Genomic DNA, 22319 nt, shown 5'->3' on the forward strand with positions numbered 1-22319 from the left:
TTTGTAATGATTATATTTTTAATAAGCCAATAAGGTTTTACGCTAGTAATATTGTCTTATGCAGGTTTGTTGATTAGTCTTCGACTACTTCTTATGAAGGCTCCCAAAGTCTCGTAAAAACTCAGTACTGATGTTGGACATTGACGCTCCTAATTTGGCCACTGACAGAGGTACTTATCTAATGGAAAAATGTGTTATTGCCCCATGGTTGAGGTGGTGTATCATGTTGGTACGGTGTATCATGTTGGTGCCATCCCAGGTTTACTAATTTCAGTTACGCTGAAATTGCATCAAATTCCATGGGTGGAGGCATGGGAATGCCCATGCTCCACCCAAAGCTGGGCGTTCAGAAAACAGGCGCTAATGTAAGGTTTCACGCGATAGCGTGACCATGCTGATTAGGCGATAAAATTATTGCTGCTTTTCGCCCGAAAACGGACAAAGCGGCAATAATTTTTTTATTGCCTCGTTGATGATATGCCCCGTGGTTTGTAAAAAAAAAAAAAGTTTCAGTTTAGGTTTCTTCGCTTTGATTCCAGGCGCAGGGCTCGCCTTTTAGTTGTCTAGAGGAGTTATTAAACCTCATCGGGAAGAAATTTGATAAGAGAGAGGAATGAGGTGGAAATGTACTTATGTCTTTCGATCTGTCCCTTTACGTGCAGTTGGCATCTATGCGTATATGTCATCCTTTCAATAAACTATGAGACCTTAATAACATGTATTGCTTAACACTGAGTGAGCCAGACTGCCGATGGGAGCTTGAACGCGGTGTCACAATGCGTTCCGTGTTGTTGTAACATTTAGAAAGTTCCTTGTTTCACAATGCACCCTGTACTGCAGCCAAAACAGCCACTCCTAACGTACAGTTATGTAATCATGCACAATGTCTCAATATCTATAAAAAAAACACCCTGTGATGTCATCGCTTGAGGGCTAGCTCTTGATATATAAGGAGCACCTGCTCCACTTTAATACTGAGAAGCAGAAGAAAGGCTGTAAACCGGAAGGGAATCAAGAGTTCAAGATGAAAACCGCAGGCCTCATTCTGCTCGCCTTCCTGATCTCTGTGCCTGCAGGTAATGCTTGAAACCAATCAGCTTGTTATGATATTACTCCATCCAACTTTCTGCACATTTTTATTATGTTCACCTCTTTTGTAAACCATTACACCCTATTTAGCATGAAAACTACTTTAGGTGTTTGCTCGCCTCTTGCCTTTCATTGGTTCTATGAAGTAAAGTTCTGAGGCCAGCTTGGGTGAATAAGCTTTGCAATGCAATATGCATTTTTACTAACAAAATATCCTCACTCGTCGCAACAATAAACTTGCAGCCATACATTGGTGTATGCCGGGAACCCTGGTTTCACGTTTTATATGGAAAACTATGCAAAAATACGACATATTACTGTAAAAAGGGTTTTCATTTTGTAAATTAAACCAAGAAAGGCGACATATGTCTAGAAATGGGAGTTTGACACACACACCCTTATAGAACTCTACTTCATTGTAAGCGCACTTTGTTACAACGTTTCAGTCCAACGTTCAAATGGTTACTACATTGTAACAATGTCATACATTTTGACGTGTCACTATTTTCTTAATTTATGTTTTTTACTTGAGGACGTCTGTAGCACGAGCACAGTCGAAAGGCGATATGGCACTTTGAAAGACACTGGGTCAGATTTATTAACACTTTGCACTGGTGTAAAGTCCCTCAAAGTGACTCCCCAAACTGGTGCAAAATGTTGATTTGTTATTTACTTTTTGGTACCTTGCCTGACAGTATCCAAAGCAGCGCTTCGTGGTACTTTACATCAAGGAGGCATTCCATGGGTAATGCATGGGCATTCCCATAAAACCATCAATGGTGTCTGATGCAAGGCCCTATCGACTCATGTCTGTATAAAGTGCACAGCTTTGTGGAGAGTCCAGAGCTGAGCCATTTTTTTGTACATGTGGCACAGTTCTGCTCTCTCCAGTTCACCCAGTGCAGCGACCTTGCATGCTACCCCGCGTTGCATGAACTCTTTGTAAATCTGGCCGCTAGCCTCCAAGCTTACCACCTATGGAATACAATTGATTGTATGTATGTGAACATGATGTGATTGGTCATACAGTATCAAGGACAGACTACATCAGTAACACTTGTGTTATTTGTTTTCCAGGTGAATCTGTGGCTTTAACATGCAATGTTGTATATCCGTGCTTTCAAGCACCTTGCCCTATTGGAAAAATAACCTGCCAGGCTGGCGAAGTCTGTTATTCCCAAGGTAGGCCGGTTATCATGAAATTAAGGTGTTGTACCATTAGGGAAGACAAGAGGATTTGTATCCATACATAGTCTGGTTGTAAGAGTTGTTCCTCAATTGCAGAACAGATCTAAATACATCATTGTAACGAAAAAGAGGAACTAAGACGCAGATCATGTGAATAAATTAAACAAAAGATCATAGTTTAGAATATAGAAGCAACAAAATGCATCATAGCACCACGAACTTTAGAGTTCCTACTTTCTCTTACAGGGGCCATCAGTGTGAAGAAAAAAAATACAGTTTCCTTTCTGCAGTCCTGCATCTTTAGCAGTAATTAACAACATGCATTCCAGACCCCTTTAAATCCTTGTTGTGTTTTGGTGACCTTACTTGTTAACCCTTTTAGTGCTGCGAACGTTCGGCGGACGTCGCGTGCACTACCTCGCTAGTGCTGCGCACGTCCGCTGAACGTTCTGATCCCGTTCGCGCAATGGAACGTCCGCACTGGGGCAGAATTTGTGGCGCGCTTAACGGGTTAAACAAGTATCTCTAGAATCGGTTACTTAAAGGCAGGTTAACCAGTTTCCATTTTCTGGAATCAGATCTGTGAAACTAATGCCCAGATTCCTGTGGCTGTCAGACAAAGCAGCACAGCACCCAAGGAGACTGTGCTGCATTGTGAGACAGGGAGAGAGCAGGACAGTGCCCTATTCACAGAGGTAAGGCACTTTATTCCCTTCTTCCTAACGCTGACGCTGATTTCAGCTGCTGTGCGCCAGGCACACACCCTAGCTCCATTGCGCTAAGGTGCGCGCCTGAGTCTACCATTGGTTTTGTACAGGAAAGGTACCCTTCCGGTACAAAATACTATGCGCAGACTCACTTCAAAGCTTTTCCCACTTTGTCTGTGTGCTGCACAGTGCAGCATTCATGCAAAGTCAGAAAAACAAAGAGAAATGAAACTATTTCTCATGTTACCGCCTGCTTTCCAGCAGCGTACATTTTTGGCACTAAATCCTGTCTGCCAATGTTAGTAGATGGAGTTTAGCAGCAAAAAGCTTTGGTGGGTCATTGGGACCGCCATGTACCACCCATGTAATGCTTTTGTGATGCAAAGTAATGCAAAGTAGCGTTTCATGCTGCTTTGCATTACTTTTTCATACAAACCAACGGAAATTCCAATTTGCATTAGTTTGTTAATCCCAAAACAGGTTTAGTGTTGGATTTGCATTAATCTGGGCCAAATTCTCCAATGCAGTGATAGTGCCTGTTTAGTTAGCAAAGCTATATCAATAAATGCCATTGTCCACATAATTCAAATTATGAATGGTTAGACTTTACTCGTATATCAGTTGAAATACGTTCTACAATATATCCTCTGCTATCACCACTGGCGTTACTGATGACATACTTAGTGTTTAAATAATGCACTCGAAGTGATACTTTGTGTAAACCTCAATAAGAGTTGTATTTAGAGTTTGCCAAAGGGGATTCTCCTTAAAAATGTGGTGGGTATCTCGTCCACTGTATTAAAAGTGCATAATAGCCAATGGCACCTGAAATATGGCCAACAGGCTGTCTGGCACATTTGTGACAGCGTATCTCGTCCACCAAACTCCAAATAAACCCCTAAGCTTTTATGTGCAACTCGTGTGATGCCCCAGCCTGAGCTCTTATGTGCAACTCTTGTAATCCTCAACCTGAGCTCCTATGTGTAACTCATGTGATCACCCAGCCTGAGTTCTTATGTGTAACTCACGTGATCACCCAGCCTGAGCTCTTATGTGTAACTCATGTGATTCCCCCAGCCTTAGTTCTTATGAGCAACTTGTGCGATCCCCAGCCTGGGCTTCTATGTGCAACTTGTGTGATGCCCCAGCCTGAGCTCTTATGTGCAACTCATGTGATCCTCAGCATGATCTCCTATGCGTAACGCGTGTGCTTACTCAGCCTGAGCTTTTACGCAGAACGCGTGTGATTCCCCCAGCCTGAGCTCCTATGTGCAAATTGTGTGATCCCACAGCCTGGGCTATTATGTGCAACTCGTGCGATCCCCCAGCCTGAGCTCGCTAAACCTATGTCATGGACTCTTAAACAATAGCAGTGAGCTACCTGGTGACATCTAAACCTACTGTGAAGGAAGAGATAACAATCCTTCATACAAAGTACTCATCAAAAACGCACAGAATTATGTATTCGTTTATCAATTGTAAAATGCATTTAAATGTTCATCTTGTAGCTTGTTTTTAACATATTCCATTGAATTTTATTATGAACATTCAAACAGAATTTGATCGGGTTCAAGCAGCTGTATGATTATGTGCGCAAAATGTATTGAATCGTAATGAAAATTGCCATGCGCAATGCATACTCAATGACTGCACATTCTGAACAGTGACTGCAGCACCTGAGGATTGTAAAGTGCTCCATGAGACAAGATGCCATACCCTGAATGCTGACTAATATTTTTAGAAGCAGAACCTGTCCCTTCAAGAGATAGATGGCTACCTATTTTATTTAAATCAGCATTCTGTGTGTACATATGCTGGGATGGAGGTCTGCTCTTCTGCCCAGGACTCCGTCCCCGCCTTTGCATTATTGGCAGAGAATTCCAAGACACTCCAGCCCCGTGATTTTATGGAGGCAGACGTTTCGGGTAACCCCTTGCAAATTGGAATTTTCTGTTGAGACTGTTTACTACATAAGTCACAACACAACATGAAAATTAGCTTGTGAGACAACATTGTGCAAGGCACATCAACTGGTTTGTGACTTCAGTTATTACATTGACTCTGAGGGGCCCATTAGGATGTTGGGCGGATCGCCACCGCCATGCGGGCGGTGGCGATCCGCCCGACATCATTTGCCGCCCGCCACCCATTTCCCCCCGCCATATTAGTATGGCGGGGGGACTGCGGCAGAAAGAAAGACCGTCCGCCGCCTTTCCGCCCCGGTCGCCTTGCGGCCCGGTCGGAAAAGGTTTAATATGGTGGTGGTGTCTATTAGACACCGCCAGCCATATTATGATGGGTTTTGGGAATGCCTTTACGTGGCAGCAATGCCGCCACGGAAAGGCATGCAGAGACTCCCTGCGGGGGCCCGTTGCGGGCCCCCTGGGACCCTGGGGGGTGCACATGGGGGGTACCTACGGTATCCCCCGCATTTCAAAGTGCAACATGGCAGGCACCGCCCGGTGCCTGTCATGTTGTGCTTTGAAATGTACAATGTGCATTTTTACCATTGCGGCGGGCAGCGCTTTCAGCACCGCCCTCCGCAATGGTAAAAATACAGGATGCGCCCGCCAGTGTGGCGGGCGCATCCTAATGGCCAAGGCAGTACCGCCGCTCCGATGGTGGGTGGTCCCGTTTTGAACAGGAATGGCGGGCGGGCAAAAGTCCACCCACCGTCCTAATGGACCCCTGAGTTCCAGAAAATAGGGGCTATTAAGTTACAGGATCTATGACTTTTGCACACCCTGGGTGCTATCATATGAGTTTGAGCAAGACAAAGAGTCTACCATCATTATCATCAGATGAACTCCATCATCTGGAGGAAGCAAGGCCATACCTTCCTGTGTCAAAGATTGAAGGAACAAATGCTACAAGAAATGTCGTGTTTGGTGTATGTGTGGCTTTTGCCAAATATTGGTGGATGCCCAATTTCTCAGTCTCAGTCGGCTCCACACTAAGGCAGAGGAGCATCCAGTCATGCACCTAAAGTGTGCATGACTGTTTGGTTAGCCGTCGCGAGCCGTCCAAACACTCATGCACACTTTGCATGTTTTCCACCTGTTGGTTTCATTTGCTCTCTCTCACCTTGGCATTGTTTGAATATGGGACTGTATAGCTTTGTTTGCATACAGTAAATAATCCAGACACAGGGTGGTGTTCAGGTTCTCTTCCTGTGTGCCTTTCAAGTTTGGGCCTACTGTGGCCAGCATCAGCCTACTGCTTCAAAGCAATGCAACAAAAAATTAAAATGATAATGGAACGTCATTACCATTTTAGTTATAGTGTTCCAGTTGCCACCAGGATAGGGTGGGGGCTCGGCGCCCGTGACCCAGAGGGAGGAGGAGGGGTAGCTGCTGCACCCAAAGTGTTCATGAATGTTTGGCTAGCCATCGCGAGCCGTCCAAACAGTCATGCACACTTTGCATGTTTTCCACCAGTTGGTTTCATTTGCTCTCTCTCACCTTGGCATTGTTTGAATAAGGGCCTGTATAGCTTTGTTTGCATACAGTAAAGAATCTAGACACAGGGTGGTGTTCAGGTTGTCTTCCTGTGTGTATTCCAAGTTTGGGTCTACTGTGGCCTGCGAGGGACTTTGGCCAGATTGCACAAGGAAATAGCAAATCCGATATATCAACTAGTTCGTTTCGATATTCCTGGCCTACACTATTTGGCCATAATCCCTGGTCTTTGCACTTCCCATTAAACACATCCTCCCTGTCGGGACAAGCATACTCAAAGAAGACGAGCACCCTCAAAGGAGACAAATACACTAAAATGAGACGAGCATACTCAAAGGAGACAAGCATGACTCAAAGGAGCGTGCTCCCCTGCCATAATTTACCTCAAGGAAGTTTCTACGACTTTTTATGATTTGTACTTCAAAAACATGAGAATCATGCAGGTACCGAAGGCCAGAAAAAATGGACTGATACCCACAGCTAGGCTCAGTGACCTGGAGGGCCACACCAAGTGCAACAACTCATTGAGGGCCTCATTTACAAGTCTCTGTGCGCTACCAGAATGTCACTTTCATTGATGTACCGGCGGCGCACAGTGCAGTACCATATCCACAAGGCCACGTAAAGCTCACCTGTTTGTATTTTCATGCCCTTGTAGATACGGTGTGAGGCATCACAGCGCAAGTCGCTGCATTGACTCACAGTGCAATTGGGAGCTGTGCCATAGGTGTTATAGTGGGTGGTCCTAAGTAACACCCATGGCATTTGACACTTTCCCAGAATTACAAAGTACTGTAAACCTGGGAATACATCAAAAGCCTATGCCTTCCCAGGAGAGAAGTAGGGGTGGCAGAACGAGGAGAAAACACTTTTTCTCCTCGTTTGTTCCTCTGAATTCAGCACACATAGAAAGAAGAAATCTCCTCCATTGATTGTTTTTGTGCAGGAAGGTGTCCCTTCCTGCACAAGACTAATCATTCCGTAATGCCTACATTGGCGCATGGCAGCCAATTATACGCCAGCGCTGGGGAAGAGGACAGGAATGTACTGTACCTCATAGATACAGCGCATTCCTTCCCTTTTCTTTTGACGAATGACAACGAGGCAAGAAAGCTTGAAGTGCAGCCCTTCACTAAAAGTTTGGAAATGAGGCCTTGGTTGGTAGTGACTGCTGTTCCTTTATGGGACTGGGAAATACTGGTAGTGGTGGCAATAGATAAACATACGCATAGGGCCTAAAGGACATAATAAAAGCCCTCCAATCACGGTACTCTGATGTTCAGAAATAAAAAAAGATACCAGTTTGTGAGGACACCCCTTAAAATACTGCTCACTTTAAACATAGAGGATTTTGGTATATGTGTGTGCTTATTTTGTGTTTCTTGCTATTCCTTAATGTATCATATTTCCCCTTCCAATTGTTAAACTTCCATTGGCCCTTCTCACCTTGTACATTCATGTTTGTTTTCCCCATTTGTTTCTTAGGAGGAACCCCACTTGGATGTCTTAACAAACAGAAGTGCCGGGATCTTCAGTCTAACTCAGAAGACAAAGTAATCTGCTGTGGGACCAATAAATGCAATTAGATTCCGAGGGGTGTGGGCTGAAGATGAGTCCCTTAGAAATGCAACTAATTACTCACAAGTAGGATGGAAATAATGCACATGCTCAAGGCCCACCCGGTGGATGGAGACTACATCCCACAACAACACTACAAACTAAGATGTGACCTCTCGAACCGTCAATTTATTGAATACCACACACCTTGGAAAATGTGCTGCTAAAACGTGTGAAAGTAGTCTTTGCTCACCGTACGTTTTTGTTGTTTCGAGGCACGAACACCACAGGAGTCCTGCTTCTCCTTTTTTGAATATTTGCATATCGTTACCTCATCTCCTGTGTCACTTGCTTCAAAAATCCATCGCTTTTTCTAATACCATACCTTAATTTCATTTGAATGGGAAAGATGGCAGGAATGAGGACATCTCAACTTGTGGTACTGTATTAAAAGAGAATGAAATGCATGTGAGTTTCCGGTTGTTTGTCACATTCAGAGCTCCATAATGGTCACGCATGTGCAGCAGTGCAACCACTCTTATTAATGGTGCCTTTATTACTATTTATTAAAGAATTCTAATAGAAATTCTGAAAAGATCAATTGAAATTGTATCACATGGCAATATGAGGCACAATCCCATTATTGGTAATGTGACTTTGGAGTGATTAAATGTGCTATGGAAATAAGAGAGGATCTAATTTGTAAATGTTTGACACCTGAAGCCCTATTGCAAGATGACACTGATGGCGTGTAGTGGTTCAGGTAGAAAACACTTTTGAAAGCAAGATAGAGGCCTAGAAGGTACATTTTTTGGGGGCATGGCATATTTTAAAAACAAATTTCAGAAAGAATGCCAACAGACGGGGCGTGGACAGGGAGGAAAGTAGCCAAGACGATTCTCCCCTAAGCTCCGCAAAGGAGCCCGTTAGTACCCCATAAATGGTGTGCATCACTGGTGCAATTGTCGAAAACGGGCCCCTCAGCACACGCTACAAGTGAGGGAGGGAACATTAGCGGCTATGGGGTAGTGCTCCTCTGGTAATCTTCACCACCTGACTGACCGCACGATCAAGAAACTGGGCGTATTACAGAAAGGGCCCAAGGGGCCAATGGACGTTTGCGCCCACTTTGCATGCCCCAAGGGCACTTTGGTATTACAGAAAGGGCCACAGACAATTGGCACACATCAAGCACCAGCACTATTGAGAGAGAGCATTCCCAAATTTGCATGGGGGCATGGCCCCATGTGAATAAGGAAATCACTTTGACTCTGCGCCCACGCCGTCTACCAACGTGGTTTCAGAGGCAAACATGCCATTAGGAGGTGCATTGAAAGTGTGCCACTAAAGGATAGCACACTGTCAGTGCACTCTCTTGAGGGGCCTCTTGAGGGACCTGCAGGCAGGTGCAGTCTCTCACTGCACTCACCTGCATGGGAATCTCAAATTCCTTTTGAAACTGAAGACGGGTTGCTGCCTGCACAGAGCAACACAGAGCAGCTTTTAAAAAGCTGCTCTGTATTTCTCTTGAATGCACTGTCCTGGAGGCAGCGCGAGTATGTAGCTGCCCTGAGGGGTGTGCATTCATTATAATAGAGTGTACTTTCCCTGTTTGCAACTGTCGCACCTGCTTAAAGGTGGCTTTGATCATATAAGGAAAGTGCACCTTTTTAGTGGTATGGCTCTAAGATGGTGGCTACAGTCTCAATGGCTTTTCTGAAACCCAAGTCACTGCCATGGACAGAACGCTACTTGGGAACATGGTGGCCCCATGGCAACCACCTAGATTGATTGAGATGGTGTTTGATGGGGCAGCGTCAGGGAGCTGAGCAACATGAATCACCATGGCAGCAGACACCATGAGGCCGATGGCAAAGTGGGCCCGGAGTTGCAGGCACATGGGCACAAACGCTGCACATGCGCTGGTTCCAACGCCCAGCCACAGGTGTATGAGCATGACAGCACAACCTACCTGGGTCTTCAGACTGGACGCGGCAGCACGGCGAGCAGCTTCCTCGCACTACACAGGCCACCCCCACATTGTGGACTTCATTCCAGTGGCCCAAGCGTAGTGGTCCTGCTGAGGTTAACCATGCTCCTTCGCCATAGCCAGCTTTCTATACAAAGTGTAGTCCCTGCAGAATTCTATGTGGACAATACACAGGCCCAGAAGCCACAGGAGTGGGTTTGACTCTGGTAAAGAGTTCTTCCCAAGCAAGATTTCCTCTGTGCAAGAAGCTTCCAAGGTCGAAACCAGCTCCGCCCGACTCTTACGGCTCTCCTAGTGATTGGGGGGAATACCAATTGGTCCCTAAATACTCTGGGAGGAGCAGCTCTTTGACCAACATTAGAGGAAAATTGTCCCTTCCCCAGAATATATAGAAGATCTCGACCCTACAACAAAGAGAAGTAGAAGTTCAGCCCATACCCCCATATCCTTCGAAGGAGGCGCTGCCTTGTACCCACATGTTGCTCAAACACTGTGAACAATAACAACAAGCAAGGTAAAACTCCACGTTCTTTCTCCAGCAGAGAATTTCTTCAGACATCTGACCCCTCAACAAACAGCTTTAACGCCCTCAATCCCCACAACCATAGCTCAAGTGATCCCTTACCCTCAGGTTCCAGTTATAGAGGACATTCTAATACTCCTGGTGGAATTTTGTAAAGATACCACATCCCTCTGCCATGACTTCAACAGAGTTTAGTCGAACCTCGACTAATCTCTATGCCAAACTGACTCTCATCTGGAATGGGTCGAGCATACAGTGGTGGATCAAGCCCATGGCAGCATAGACCACTCTACATGTCTGGAAAAGCTGAAATAGGGTGTATGTAAAAAATTCCTAGGCAATCTTAATAGTAGACAACAAATAATATGGACCAAGTGGTGCTAGGAAGAGGCAGACAGTTAGAGAGTGACAAGCAAATTCATTAGTTAAAAATAAACATGTTTTTAATATAATAAATAAAAATCATATAAGGAACAAGAATGTTCAGATTATATGACAGTACAATAAAATAATATACAATTAATACATCCAATAACATAATATACAATCCTTATACATAATAAGACACCATATAATAATAAGTGGTACCCACAGGGAGGTTGAAGAAACAATACTCGACGGGCGTTTCGGCGAAAACGCCTTCTTCAGGAGCCACAAGTTAATTATCTGCAATTACAGATAAAGAACAATTATGAAAAACAGATACTGGGTTGACCTATCCTTGTAAAAGTAAAATACATACATTAACAATACAGTTTATAATAACAATACAGTGTTGTTGAGCAAGTATTAACATCAAATGCTGCCTATAACCAACAGCCACAAGGCCCAACATTCATATTTTGTGTCTAACCGTTGAGTGATCAACACATATAAATTGTAACGTACTCAAAGGTTCAGGTTGAAAAGAGCTGGCTTAGAAGGATGTGTCTCTATATATATAAAAAACTTTCTTATAACACATGCATTAGTCAGGTATGAAAATATACAATATTGTTATGAGAAGATAATATTGACTTACTAATGAGAACAGGAAAAAGCAACCGACTGATATCTTTAGATGGATGGCGAGAGCAGAAAGGACCTATGAGACGAATAACTTATGATTAAAATACAATGCATGATAGTGTGTCTCATTAATCCAAAACAGATAAAGGCCTGTATGTAATGCTCATTGACAATAATGGTGAAATGAGTCAGCCACAGACATAGCCGCCGTATCAACATATAGACATGTGGAAAACTGTTTCTATGTCTAAGGGAAAAGGCACATTCTATTGTGAAAATATATCTGAATCTAAAACGTGATTTCCATTTCTTGATTTTTTGAAGGATCAGGTAACATGAATATAAAAACAGAGCAGAATAGAGCATACAGAGCATAATATGCTATATTGCAGAAAAAGACTGTAATACCGGTTAAAATAAGTGCATAATGTCTTGATTGAAGTAATGCAGGGAAAAGATATGAATATATCACGATTCTCTTGGTGATGTTCTGATAGATTTCTGCAAGATACATAATTATATCTGTAGTCGATAATAATTGGAGACTTATATAGATATGGTCCCATCACAGCTGAGAAAGAAACTATTTACCTTGTGTATGATTTCACGAGGTTGAATTCTCTGTAAGGATGCCGTGTAAATAAAGTAGCAGACAGCAAAGGTTGATGCTCTACTGAATCTAAAAATGAATGGGAATGAGAAACGGAAGTCAGATATCTGTATGTGCAGTGTAGGGACCCTTGATATAGCCCGAGAAATAAAACAAGAAAGGTTACCTGGTTAAAAAGGTCAAAGCACGTGGTCCGTTTGTACCGGAGACCAGGCGTTAATAATGAGGCAGACAAGTATCTATAATTCACAGGATCTAGGCTGCAAATTGAAAAGCACTCGAATTAGAAACGTAGATAACTCGTATCTATGGAACACTCTGATTTAAAACGGGTGCTGGCAAGAGTTACTATTGTGATAAGCCAACAGAACCCTCCGTGTCATATTTTACTAAACAAACTCTAAATAATACAAAAAAGTCGACATGGTGTGGTAGAAGCGTAAATAGATCCTTAATTAGTGACCCGGAGTCCGTTGTATAAACAACAGCTGAAGGCTGTACGTGATGTACATACGTGATTAAAACGATACATTCCTCATCCGGAGCTTTGAAGTATATAAACGGCTCACGGAGGTAAGGATCAACCAAGTAGCGGTACAGAAAAGTACCGTGCCGTCGGTAGAGCTGTTACCTGATCTAAACAGCTCACGGAGTTCAGGATGAAGCAGGCGGCGTCAGCGGAATGTGGCGTGCCGTCGGTCAAAATTCGAATCAATGGGACGCAGAAAGCCGCGCCGTATAAGTAGGTGGTTCAGTAGGCAGAGATTACAGACGATATCGGGATGGGTCAGGGAGGTAAAGAACGGACTAGTGAAAAACGGATTAGTAAAGGCTATTCTTGCCGGATTAATAGATACAGGATACATTAGAGACAGAGTGCTGTGTCAAGACAGGGAGAATTTCAATATTACATGTGCGAAATCGGGATACAGAGAGAAATGACATAGTGTATCAGGAGCAAATTGTAGCAGATTGTATCATCCAATAGTATCAGCCTGCACGGCTGCCATATATAACGAGACACATGTACTCAGATGGAGTCAGAGGGTTTAAAAAGCAGCAACGTTAAGGGCAATTTAAAGACCACAATGATATACAAGCTTATTCTATGGCAGTAGTAATATACAGGATTATTGAATTATACACGGCGTGCGAGCAACCGGGAGGAGGGGGGGGGGGGGGGGTAAGGGGAAGGGGAAACCAGAGGAGGGGCGGGAAAAAGGAAAGAAGGGTCAGACATTCTCTGTGTCCAGTGCAGAACTCAGAATACAAGAAGAAGGACACTCCTAATGTTCAAGCCGGTCTAATGATGAGTGTGTAAATATTGCGTGGAATAAGCCGGCATATAGTTTCTCTGTATCAGGTACAGAGAAAACAAGACACATGGAACAGGGACAATACCTAATGTTCACGCTGTCCTACTGATGACTATAGAGATATTATGCTGAATGAGCAGGTGCATGGTGCTAAACACAGGGAAATCAATACAGTGCCAGAGAAAAAGAGGTGCAAGGAAAAAGGGAGGAGGGGCGGGGGGGGGGTGGGGGGGGGGGGAAAGAGGGGGGAAAATGATAAGCATGACCTGGAAAGTGTTAAGGGGAAGATTTCTTAATTAATAGCGTTTTCCCATGGGATTTCTGAGTTCAGACCTTTTTTAAATGTTCCAAGAGAAAAGATCCAAAAAACTTCTCGTTTTTTGCGGGCTTTGTTTCCACCTCTATTTTCAGGTAATCTGATCTTTTCAATAATGCGCCATTTGAATTCGTCTGGCACATGTTGTTTTTCAAGATAGTGTTTCACCAAAGGGGCCGCAATTTTGTTGGTACGGATGGCCGAGCGGTGCTCTGTGAGTCTAACTTGCACAGGTCTGGATGTTTCCCCAACATACCCTAGTTGGCAGGGGCATACAATGAAATAGATACAATTCGCAGTCTTACAGTTCCACATGTCTTGTGCATCAACACGGCAACCATTGTGTTCAAATGACTCTCCTCCCATAATGCCTTAACATGACTTACAGGTAGAGCAACTTACCGTACCTTTAACGGGAAAGTTGTTTGCAATGGACCTTTGGACAAATTCAGACCTAGGATGGTTAACAGTGAAGCGTGAATGCACAATTAAATCCTTTAGATTTTTATTACGTTTATGCGCAAACAACGGTTTGTCTAGCTTGACTTGTGATGTAGGATTAGAATTGAGAATGTGCCAATTAGTATTCATGATGTGCTTCACTGTGTTATCTAGGGTGGAGTGCTTGGTAACACAGACAAGTTTGGAGTTTTCATTAAGGGATTTTTTCCTGAGGAGTGAGTCACGATCATAAAATCTTGCTAGTTTGAACGAGTCCCTCACTAATCTATGGGGGTATCCTCTGTTCAAGAATTTCTGGCGAATGATGCTGGCTTGCGCGTCATAGTCAGCTAAATTGGTACAGTTTCTCCTAATCTGGAGGAATTGGGAAAAAGGGATGCTTTCACGTTGGCAGCGGGGGTGGAAACTCTTAAAATGAAGGGGGGTGTTCCTCGCAGTAGGTTTCACATAGAGATCAACAATCAATCTGTTTTTTTGATGTTTAATGGTTAAGTCGAGGAACTCTACTTGTTGTTCATTATGGTGGGCCGTAAATTTTAGATTAGCATCAGTGAGGCTGATCCATTGCAGAAACTCAAATAAGGTATCTTTCCCATTGGTCCAAATAAAAAAGATGTCGTCTATGTATCTAGACCAATTGGAAACTGACTCATAGAATGGAGCCACCTTATTGTGAATGAATTTTGTTTTGAAGGCTGCCATATAGATGTTGGCAATCGAGCTGAAATAGGAACATCCCGCATTGCAGGATAAACTCGATGACCTAGAAAACCGATCCAGGAGAAATAATCTCAGGGGCATTACATGAAATATCTTTTTCGCAGACTTGGAAGCCCATGTCCAGGCCTTCTCTCCCCAGATACTTCAACAACAGGAAGATGAACCAAATCATCCTGGACCACACCCATGGATTTACCTGCCTATCAGAAACAAAAAAATCTTTCTGCAGAGGTCTTACTCAAGTGCACTGCTTCCTTGTCAAAGAAGACATCCTAAAAAGGCCCCGTCAGCTAGAACCAATAGTTTTTCAAAGGGACACAGTTCTTTTATTCCAGGATGTCCTGGCCAAGACACCAGCGAGACGGAAGGATTTCTCTTTGACTTCCCTTCACATATAAAGATTTGTGACAAGAAGCCAGTTTGATGTGTGAGAGATCCTAGGCCTCCCTTTGAACTCCTCCCCGACCAGATAAGTGAACCAATGTGCTCCCTCTTGACAGATCATGGAGGCAGATAGTATTTTCAGCCCACCCGCTATGCCCATAAGAAAGCCCATATTACCCTCCATCTTGACGGAAGGGGTTAAATATGATTGTGAGGTCCTCCACAAGAGCCAAAAAACATGAAAACCCATAAAAGTATCATGCTGCAATGGACGCTGTTGCCACTGATGATAAATGTTGTATGTCATCATGTGAACAGGGTTAGGGGCTCCTTCTCTAGTTCTTGGAGCCAGCCCTCACTATTTTCGAACGCTCTCCTAGTACCACAATGCTACCCACTGTAGACCCTTTTGGAGAACTATAGACTTTAACCCCACACTGGGTCGTCCACAGTTTTTGGAACACCTTATTGTTGTTTACAGTATGCTGCTTAGTCCTATTCCAATTCTACTCACACACTGGCACACACTGAGAATAGCTGCTGGGTTAATGACAGTTGGATATCACTTCTGCCATGATATAAACAACTTAGCATACCCCCCATCAAACAGCATGACACCCCTAAAGATAGTCTCATGTAATATACAAAGCTCTCCTGATCTGGCTCAAACAGAAAGAAATGGACATAGCGGTGCAAATCCACCCCTCCTACACATGAAAAACACAGGGGTTTGCCATCCTCATACATGTCCTTCCAAATAGGTAGCACATATATGGTTTGTATGGGCCATGAGGTGAGGATAAGAGGCTCATACCGATAACCCTTGTCTCTCTGTATGCACCTAATGAGAACAAACAATCCTTCAACTCTGCCCTTTACCCCAGAATCTCTTGTATCACTGTTGGAGGAGATACAGGGTTCAAGAGTGGACAACGGAGGTGTATCAAAGGGTGAAACTTGATGAAAGTATGACACTAGGGATCCCCCCTCGGAGTCACCATGTTAAGAAAGACTGCACAACAGGAACAGTCACAAGAGGCTGTTCATTGTGTGTGTAGGTTTGAAAAACAAGCTTGCAGCGCAGGTCTTAGGGTGCATGTGCATCACACATTTTGATCCTGGTAAAAGCCATATTGACCCTTATGGGCACTTAGTGGTGAATGACTGAAGCATGTTGGCCATATGAAAAAGGGATGCACAGGACCATTGTAGTCTTTAAGACCTTCCCCAATGTTTTTAAACTTGGCGAAGACCACCATTAATAAAGTACCTGACATGGTGGATGGCCTTGAGTCAATTTTAAATCACTTGCTCTTTTTTCACTCTGTTAAAAATAAAATGCAGTTCCACAGTAAATCTAAAAAATCAAAGCACACCCTGGAGGCATTCAGCACCCAGAGTGGGAATACCCAGTGATGAAGCATGTCACCAACTAGGATGGTGAGCGAGGGCTATTTAAAAAAAAATAGGATTCCTTTTTGGTCACCATATATTCCCACCCGCTATCCCACACTTTCCCTACTGTTGCACTCACTGGAGTGGGAATAGTAATTTTTACCCACCCGCTATCCAACACTTTCCCTATGGCTGCACTCACTGGAGTAGGAATAGTAATTTTTACCCACCTGCTATCTAACACTTTCCCTACTGTTGCACTCACTGGAGTGAGAATAGAAATGTTTACCCATCTGCTATCCAACACTTTCTCTACTGTTCCACTCACGGGAACGTGAATAGTAATTTTTATCCACCCACTATCCAACACTTTCCGTACTGTACCACTTGTTGGAGTGGAAATAGTAATTTTATCCTTTCCGCTATGCAACGTCTTCAGTATTCCTATATTTAATGTAGTGTAAAACATTATTTTTATTAAAAAAAATTATTTTAATGTGTTAACTTACCATATTTAATTTTCTGTTAATATTAATATTATAGGTATATATATATATATATATATATATATATATATATATATATATATATATATATATATATATATATATATATATATATATTATTTTTATAAAAATATATTTATTTTAATGTGTTAACTTACCATATTTAATTTTCTTGTTATATTAAAATTATAGATATAAATATATATATATATATATATATATACATATATATATATATATATATGTAATTCTATTTTAAATTATGTTTACATTTTATAATAAAAAATATTAATTCTATTTTATATTATTAAGTTAATATATATAGTAAAATATAAAAATGCATGTTTATTTTTTACATTACATTTAATATTTATTAATTTGAAAGTTTTTGAAAACTATTTATAAATATGTTTTACTTAATTATATTTTATATTTAATTAATTTTATATGACCTTTAAGACATTTTAAAAATCCGATATTTTAGCAAACTATATTATTGACAACGATAATTAGGATTCAATATTGTTATGCTTACCTGTTTGTAGATAGGAATTAGATATTCTGTCACTCCATATTTTCTCATCGATATTCCGGCAGCTCGATATTCTGCTCTTTGATATTCTGTCAGTGATCCATTGTGGATGCCTTTGCTAATGAAACGTTATTACCGTTTTTTCCGGCGTATAGGACGACCCGGCGTATAAGACGACCCCCTACTTTTCTTGATAAAATGTAGGTTTCATTCTATACTCGCCGTATAAGACTATCCCCCACTTCCAGCGCAGTTCTGTATTGCCGGCGGGAACTTTCTACAGTCCCCTTTCAATGCCCATGAAGTGAGGAGATGACGTACGGTACTGACGCTCCTCTCCTTCCGATGAACGTGAGATTTATGGCCACATCGGAAGGAGAGAGAGACGCCAGATCAGCGCATGTGCCGGCTGTAGCTCTAGACTGAATACGCAGTTCGAAAATACCGAAATGCCCCGTGAGATCCTGCTCCCATCGGCACTACGTCACTACAGGACTGTAAGAGACTGCCCACTATTGTCATTTTTGATTCATGTGCCGTAACTTAACGTAACGTTTGCTTTTGTAATTTGTTCTGTTATAATTATCTTCTCATGTATCATTACTAGTCCTATTGTGAAGCGCTCTGACACCTTTGGGTAAAGTCCGCACTATATAACATTGCTTCCGGTAAATAAAGTACAGCTAGAGAGGATTGTAGTATGACTCACATACTGTACTGTAAGCACAAATATAAGGGGGATCAGTAGGAGGGACCCGAACAGAGTGCCACAATTTGCTACGGCACAGGGAGTGTGAAGCAAGAGCCCAGAGGCCATATTGGAGGGCTTGTGGGTGCTGACTTGGTTCTACTTGATTTTTTCTCCATATTCAAAGTCGGTGGAGCCTTGCTTCCACTCCTAAAAATTTGGTTCCCGGCGTATAAGACGACCCCCGACTTTGGAGAACATTTTAAGGGGTTAAAAAGTCGTCTTATACGCCGGAAAATACGGTACTTCCCAAAGGAACACTTCTTTACAATCTTAGAATAACAACACATTTAGGTTTAAATATTTTTATTGAATTCAGTGCATATAAAACAAAACATTCACCACCTATGCTATGTGGTCCGAAAGTGATATGATACATCATAAAGGCAGATAAGGCCCAGGAGAGGGCGTGCGCAGCACACAGAAACCAACCAAACCATAAATTGCATATATATACATAGATGTAGCAAAATGACCCCCCAAAAAGGAACCCCTCCCCCCAACCGTCCATCCCCTCGCCCCCCCGTCCAGTGCTCAAGTCCACCCCTAATTGCCCCGCCTCTCTAGCCCGTGATGGGCTCTCCGTTCGAGACCTCCTCAGGGGTCCGAATCTTTTGGCTCTGTAAGCCGCAACAGCCGGAGGTATCATGGGCAGGTGAGTTCTCTATCAATCAATCAATCAATCAAGGAATTTGTAAAGCGCGCTACTCACCCGTTATGGTCTCAAGGCGCTGAGAGGGTGGTTGCTACTGCTTGAACAGCCAGGTCTTGAGTTGCTTCCTGAAGGCGAGGTGGTCCTGCGTCAGCCGGAGGTGGATGGGGAGGGAGTTCCATGTCTTGGCCGCTAGGTAGGAGAAGGATTTTCCTCCGGTGGTGGCTTTGCGAATGCGTGGGACGTTGGCCAGGGCAAGGCTGGCGGAGCGGAGCTGGTGGGTTGGTGTGTAGAATGCGAGGCGGTTGTTGAGGTACTTGGGGCCCGCGTCGTGGAAGGCCTTGTGTGCGTGGGTGAGGAGTCGGAATGCGATTCTCTTACTGACGGGGAGCGAGTGCAGATTCTTCAGATGGGCGGAGATGTGGCTGTGGCAGGGGATGTCCAGGATGAGTCTTGCCGAGGCGTTCTGTATGCGCTGTAATCTTTTCTGGATCTTGACTGTGGTTCCGGCGTAGAGGGAGTTTCCGTAGTCTAGGCGGCTGGTGACGAGGGCCTGGGTGACCGTCTTCCTGGTAGCGGTGGGGATCCATCAGAAGATTTTCCGGAGCATGCGCAGGATGTTGAAGCAGGGCCATGCCACGGCGTTGACTTGCTTGGTCATCGTGAGGGAGGAGTCCAGGATGAAGCCCAGGTTGCGTGCGTGGTCGGTGGGGTTGGGGCGGTACCCAGGGCAGGTGGCTTCATCCATTCCGCGACGCCCTTCATTCCTTCCTGGAGGCTGGCTCTGGCGGTGTCCGGGTCGTTGGTGAGGGAGAGGATCAGTTGTGCGTCGTCGGCGTAGGAGATGATGTTGAGGTTGTGTTTGCATGCAATGGCCGCGAGGGGGCTCATGTAGATGTTGAAGAGGGTGGGACTGAGCGAGGATCCTTGTGGGACGTCGCAAATTACTTCGGTGGCCTCGGACCGGAACGGGGGAGGCGGACTCTCTGGGTTCTACCGGCAAGGAACGAGATGATCCATTCCAAAGCCGCGCCTCGGATTCTGGTGTCACTGAGACATTGTATCAGGGTGAGGTGGCATACCGTGTCAAAGGCTGCTGAGAGGTCCAGGAGGATGAGTGCGGTGGTTTCCCCGTTGTCGAGCATAGACCTGATGTCGTCGGTGGCTGCGATGAGGGCGGTCTCGGTGCTGTGGTTTGCTCGGAAGCCGGACTGTGACGGGTCGAGGGATCCGTTGGTCTCGAGGAAGAGCCCTTCGCTCGGCTTCACTGCATTTGGCAACCATGTCTAAAATCAAGAAAGCCCGCTGGGGTGGCCGCTCTTTCACTCACGCAGCGGCAAAGTTATGGAATTCCCTGCCTTTAACTCTCAGACAAAATAACAATCTAATGTCATTTAGGAGAAAGCTAAAAACTCACCTGTATTCAAAAGCGTACTAAACTTACCCAGTAGCTCGACACAGTATTCAGTCTAAAGCGCTGCGAGGCCTCCGGGTGGTTATGCGCTATATAAGTGTAATTTTTCATTTCATTTCATTTCAAGGCGGAGAGCTGCTTCTTAACCATCTTCTCGATGACTTTGGTGGGAAACGGGAGGAGTGAGATGGGTCGGAAGTTCTTGAGGTCCGTGGGGTCCGCTGTGGGTTTTTTCAGTAGGGCGCTGAGTTCGGCATGCTTCCAGCTCTCTGAGAAGGTGGCAGATGCGAAGGAGCTGTTGATGACGTCGCGGAGTTGAGGTGCGATGATGTAGTCGGCTTTGTTAAAGATGTGGTGTGGGCATGGGTCGGTGGGGGAGCCGGAGTGGATGGTGCTCATCGTGCGGGCGGTGTCTTCGGTGTTGACCGGGTTCCAGGTGCAGAGGGTGGCGGTTGGGTGCGCTGGTTCAGTGGTTGGGTGGTTGGTCTGTGTGCCGAAGCTGTCGTGTATGTCAGCGATCTTGCGGTGAAAGAACGAGGCGAGTGCGTTGCAGAGGTCTTTCGAGGGTGTGATGTCGTTGTTGCAGGCGCTGGGGTTGGAGAGCTCTTAACAATGCTGAAGAGTTCCTTGCTGTTGTGTGTGTTGTTGTCCAGGCGCTGTTTGTAGGTAGTTCTCTTGGTGGTACGGATCAGTTGGTGGTGCTTGCGGTTGACGTTCTTGAGGGCTGTCATGTTCTCTATTGTCTGGTCCTGACGCCAGGTTTTCTCCAGGGAGCGGCAGGTTTTCTTTGAGGTTATGAGGTCGTCCGTGAACCACCTGGCTTTCTTGCTGTGGGGTCTGCTGGGTGGATTCCTCAGTGGTGCGAGTTCGTCGGCGCAGTCGGTGAGCCATTGTGCGAGGATGCGGGCTGCTTCATTGGGGTCCGTCGTGATGGTGGGAGGGTTCTGGTTGAGGGAGGTGATGAGCTGGTCAGCGGTGATCTTGCTCCAGCTCCAGTGGGGGGCATGTTGCGGGTGGTGGTGGGTGGTGGTTTTCTTGAAGGAGAAGTGGACGCAGCTGTGGTCTGTCCAGTGGAGTCCGGTGGAGTGGCTGAAGGAGATGTGCTTGTTGGAGGAGAAGACGGGGTCAAGCGTGTGGCTGGCGTAGTGGGTGGGGGTGTTCACTAGTTGCTTGAGTCCGAGAATTCGGTGATCAATAGTGATCGAAATGGCTGCCAAAGTTACTCTAATTGTTCCACATCACCGGCCTAGGCGAGTGACAGCTTTTTCATTCCTAACGCATAACACATCCTATGTAGCCAACCTGTAGTGGATGGAATAGTAGCAGTGCACCAGTGTGTAAGGATGTTTTGTACTGTGGAACCTAGAGTGATGACCATTTGGCGTCCCCTGCGGGAGCGTAAGGGGTATGTTAGTGGGTTAGGGAGCCCCAGCAGGACATTTTCAGGAAAGCGGGGCAGCTCTGTTTGGAAATGTTTGTCTACGTCGTCAATTACCTGTGTCCAATATGAGTGGAGATGAGGACATTCCCATAATAGGTGTAGTAGGGTGCCAGTTTGATCACAACCTCGCCAGCAATTTTTGTCTCTACTACGGTCCATCTCGTGCAGTCGTTCTGGAGTGTAATACCAGTATGTGGTTATTTTTGTTAGTGTCTCAGTGAGCCCAGTGTGGTAAGCAGAGTGGCGTTCTCTATAGGATATCTGGTCCCATTCCTTATGGCTAAGGGTCCTACCCAATTCCCG

General features: G+C 44.6%; 1 long non-coding RNA gene across 2 annotated transcripts; it reads left to right on the forward strand.

Annotated features, from left to right (window-relative positions):
• The first annotated feature begins 958 nt into the window (after positions 1–958).
• Positions 959–8466, forward strand: LOC147748134 (uncharacterized). Of its 2 annotated transcripts, none has more exons than XR_015308718.1 (3): positions 959–1076; positions 2167–2271; positions 2856–2878. It is a non-coding gene; the product is annotated as an uncharacterized LOC147748134 (long non-coding RNA). The 2 variants fall into 2 exon arrangements; XR_015308711.1 differs by lacking the exon at positions 2856–2878 and adding an exon at positions 7928–8466 and having other exon boundaries at positions 965–1076.
• Positions 8467–22319: the final 13853 nt, after the last annotated feature.

This window comes from Lissotriton vulgaris, chromosome 1_1, assembly GCF_964263255.1.
Source record: "Lissotriton vulgaris chromosome 1_1, aLisVul1.2, whole genome shotgun sequence".
NCBI classification, from domain to species: Eukaryota; Metazoa; Chordata; class Amphibia; order Caudata; family Salamandridae; genus Lissotriton; species Lissotriton vulgaris.